The 4275-nt window shown below is 44.5% G+C and overlaps 1 pseudogene; it reads right to left on the bottom strand.

Moving 5' to 3' along the window:
- Positions 1 to 618: 618 nt before the first annotated feature.
- Positions 619 to 797, bottom strand: LOC139227211 (U2 spliceosomal RNA; annotated as a pseudogene).
- Positions 798 to 4275: the final 3478 nt, after the last annotated feature.

Genomic DNA, 4275 nt, shown 5'->3' with positions numbered 1-4275 from the left:
ATTAATTACAATAAAAGTCTGCACTACACTGGAAGTTGGGTAGCCATAAAGTGAGTTGAGTGTTGTCAGTCTCAGCTTGTTGACAGGAAGCATAAATCGAAGAGTGCCATAGCATGAAGTATATGTGGGTTAATGGAAGGGATTTTAGTATCAGTGAGCTACAGTGAAAGTGTTCCTTCGACCGATCTTTAGTGCACGCCTGGGGTCTTTAGGTGTCGGCTGTGGCTCAGTGAGTAGCGCTCTCTTCTGAGTCAGAAGGTTGTGGGTTCAAGTCCCACATCGAAACATTGGGCTAGACTTTCCACTTTCAGGCTAAGGCCGAAAAAATGGGCCTTGTTCCAGCGATGCGGAACCTATCGCCCGTGCTGATCGCCGGCTCAAGGCCCATTTATTTTTTGCGATTTTTCACTCGGCCTTAGCCCAGCAATGTCAAATGGGCGATGTCATTTCTCGGCGATCTCCTGATCGCCCAAAGAAAACGGAAGTGAATGAAAAAAAAAAGCTTCCCTAGCAACGCATTACTTTTTTTTTTTAAATCCAATTTCGTTCCAGATCAACTCTAACGCCAAAGATCACTTTGTGCCAATGTGTTTGATCTTAGGCCAAAAGGCCGAGAGGCGAAGTTGCACCGTTCCTGGAAATATTGCAATACCAGGTCGGTGCATGGAGTGGACGGGGCATGCCCCTGATCCAGCTCCCTGTCCAAAAATCAATTCAATATCATGTCCCCATAGGGGATATTAAACTGATAAGAACAGATACTACACTTGATCTTAGCCAAAAGGCCGAGAAGCCAAGCAATGCATTACTGCGCATGTGCAGGTTGATTTTTTTTTCCCAGGTTGATGCTTCTTCCCACGTTTTGAGAGGTCAAGGGTCTTCACACATGCTCAGAAGCTCTGGGTGGGTCTGGGAGAGAGAGAGCGAGGGAGAGGAGAAAGGAAGCAGGTCTGAAAGTCTTATCCAAATTACAGATAAGTTTAAAGAATGGAGGGAGGTGCAGGAAAGAGAAGGGCCAAACCCTTCAGCGAAGAGGCAAATGAGGCCCTCGTAAATGCTGTCAGCTCCAGGTGGGAGGATCTAACACGGGGTGGGCAGGGGAAACCTCCACCCCGTGCATATCGCAGGAATTGGTCCGAAATAGCCGACGTAGTCACATCGGTCTCCAATGAAACGCGCACACCGGACCAGTGCCGCAAACGGCGGAACAGCCTATTGGCAGCTGCGAGAGTAGTTGAAATTTATATTTATGTATTATTTAATGATCGAAATAGTAACTAGAATCTGCAATGTTATTGGGTTACATTTAAACATAACTAAATTTTACGCAACCCAGCATAAAGTTAAATGTTCACTTGTTTACTTGTTATCATTACTTAACTGTTCCCTTTCCATTCTTTCTGAAATGATCACTTGTTGTCATGACTGAAATGGTCACTTGTTATCATTACTTAAATGGCCACTTGTTCTGTAAAATGTTTATTTCTTCTTCTTGTAACATTTTGGGGATTTTGAGGGAAGGGTGGGTTGGTGTGGGTGGTGGGGGGTTGGAGGGGAGGGGTTGTTTCATTAGTTCTTTGTTTGTTAATTAAAAAAAAGTCTACAACTTTTGAATCATGCAGATTTGTTTGTTTATTCTGTTTCCCCACGGAATATCATTAAATAATTTCACTATGTAAAAGCTATTTAATAAATAATTCCAATATATGCATAAATAAGGTGATAATACCCATTTATATTCCCTGTCCCAAATTTCTGAGTACAATTTGCATCAATTTTACTCTCTAAATAACTCAGAACAATTCTCCACCCTTCCTCAGAGGCTAAAAATGGTGTCCGTAGTGCCCATTTCTTTCTCTAAGGCCCTGAAAAAGCAACTATTTTTGAGCACTTATTTGGGCCTTGCATCGGTCCAGCGAAGTGCATGTTAAGTGCTGAAACTTGGGATGGGCCTTGTGTGGGCAATCATCTCAGCGATCATCTCATCGATCAAAGTGGAAACTTGGGGGCCTATTTTTCCAGCGATATTTTGGGCCTAGTTTCCACTTTTTGCTCAAAATGGGCGAGAGAGGTCCATTTTGGGGCATAGATGGGCCATAGATGGGCAATGTGAAGTGGAAAGTCTAGCCCATAGACATTAAGTGCAGGTGCAGGCCATTCAGCCCTTCGAGCCTGCACCGCCATTCAATAAGATCATGGCTGATCATTCAACCTCAGTACCCCTTTCCTGCTTTCTCTTCATACCCCTTGACCCCTTTGGCCGTAAGGGCCATATCTAACTCTCTTTTGAATATATCTAATGAACTGGCCTCAACAACTTTCTGCAGTAGAGAATTCCACAGGTTAACCACTCTCTGCGTGAAGAAGGTTCTCCTCATCTCGGTCCTAAATGGCTTACCCCTTATTCTTAGACTGTGACCCCTGGTTCTGGAACTCCCCACCAACAGGAACATTTTTCCTGCCTCTAAACTGTCCAATCCTGTCAGAATTTTATATGTTTCTATGAGATCCCCTCTCTTCTTCTAAACTCCAGTGGATACAAGCCCAGTTGATCCAGTCTCTCCTCATATGTCAGTCCTGCCATCCCAGGAATCAATCTGGTGAACCTTCGCTGTACTCCCTCAATAGCAAGAATGTCCTTCCTCAGATTAGGGGACCAAAACTGAACACAATATTCCAGATGTTGCCTCACCAAGGCTCTGTACAACTGCAGTAAGACCTCCCTGCTCCTATACTCAAATCCTCTAGCTATGAAGGCCAACATGCCATTTGCCTTCTTCACCGCCTGCTGTACCTGCATGCCAAACTTCAATGACTGATGTATCATGACACCCAGGTCTCGTTGCACCTCCCCTTTTCCTAATCTGTCACCATTCAGATAATATTCTGTCTTCCTGTTTTTGCCACCAAAGTGGATAATCTCACATTTATCCACATTATACTGCATCGGCCATGCATTTGCCCACTCACCTAACCTGTCCAAGTCACCCTGCAGCCTCTTTGCATCCTCCTCACAGCTCACACCGCCACCCAGCTTAGTGTCATCTGCAAACTTGGAGGTATTACATTCAATTCCTTCATCTAAATCATTGATGTATATTGTAAATAGCTGGGGTCCCAGCACTGAACCCTGCGGCACCCCATTGGTCACTGCCTGCCATTCTGAAAAGGACCCGTTTATTCTGACTTTCTGCTTCCTGCCTGCCAATCAGTTCTCTATCCATATCAATACATTACCCCCAATACCATGTGCTTTAATTTTGCACACTAATCTCTTGTGTGGGACCTTGTCAAAAGCCTTTTGAAAGTCCAAATATACCACATCCACTGGTTCTCCCTTGTCCACTCTACTAGTTACATCCTCAAAAAATTCTAAAAAATTTGTCAAGCATGATTTCCCTTTCATAAATCCATGCTGACTTGGACCGATCCTGTCACCGCTTTCCAAATGCGCTGCTATTTCATCTTTAATAATTGATTCCAACATTTTCCCCACCACCGAAGTCAGGCTAACCGGTCTATAATTCCCCGTTTTCTCTCTCCTTCCTTTTTTAAAAAGTGGTGTTACATTAGTACCCTCCAGTCCATAGGAACTGATCCAGAGTCAATAGAATGTTGGAAAATGATCACCAATGCATCCACTATTTCTAGGCCACTTCCTTAAATACTCTGGGATGCAGACTATCAGGCCCCGGAGATTTATCGGCCTTCAATCCCATCAATTTCCCTGACACAATTTCCTGACTGACTCCCGAGACTTGAGCACAAAATCCAGGTTGATGCTCCCAGTGCAGTGCTGAGGGAATGCTGCACTGCTGGAGGTGCCGTCTTTCGGATGAGACGTTAAGCCCCGGCCCCCGTCTGCCTTCTCAGGTGGACGTAAAAGAATCCATGGCACTATTTCAAAGAAGAGCAGGTGGCTTCTCCCTGGTCTCCTGGCCAATTTTTTATCCCTCAATTAACATCACTAAAAAACAGATTCTCTGGTCATTATCAGGTGGCTGTTTGCGGGAGCTTGCTGTGCGTAAATTGGCTACCCTGCTTCCTACATTGCAACAGCGACCAAACTTCAAAAATTACTTTGTTGGCTGTAAAGGGCTTTGGGACTTCCTGATGTTGTAAAAGGCGCTATAGAAATGCAATTTTTTTTTCTTTACACGCACCCAAAGTCCTTCAGCGCCTTCCAACAGGGGTCGCCGTTGAGCAATCAGGACTAGGCACCAGACTGAAAGGCGCTATATAAATGCAATTCTTTCTCGTTTTCCTTCTACCTAA

This window comes from Pristiophorus japonicus, chromosome 16 (genome assembly GCF_044704955.1).
Source record: "Pristiophorus japonicus isolate sPriJap1 chromosome 16, sPriJap1.hap1, whole genome shotgun sequence".
Classification (NCBI taxonomy): domain Eukaryota; kingdom Metazoa; phylum Chordata; class Chondrichthyes; family Pristiophoridae; genus Pristiophorus; species Pristiophorus japonicus.
This window is presented reverse-complemented; position numbering and strand designations above follow the sequence as displayed.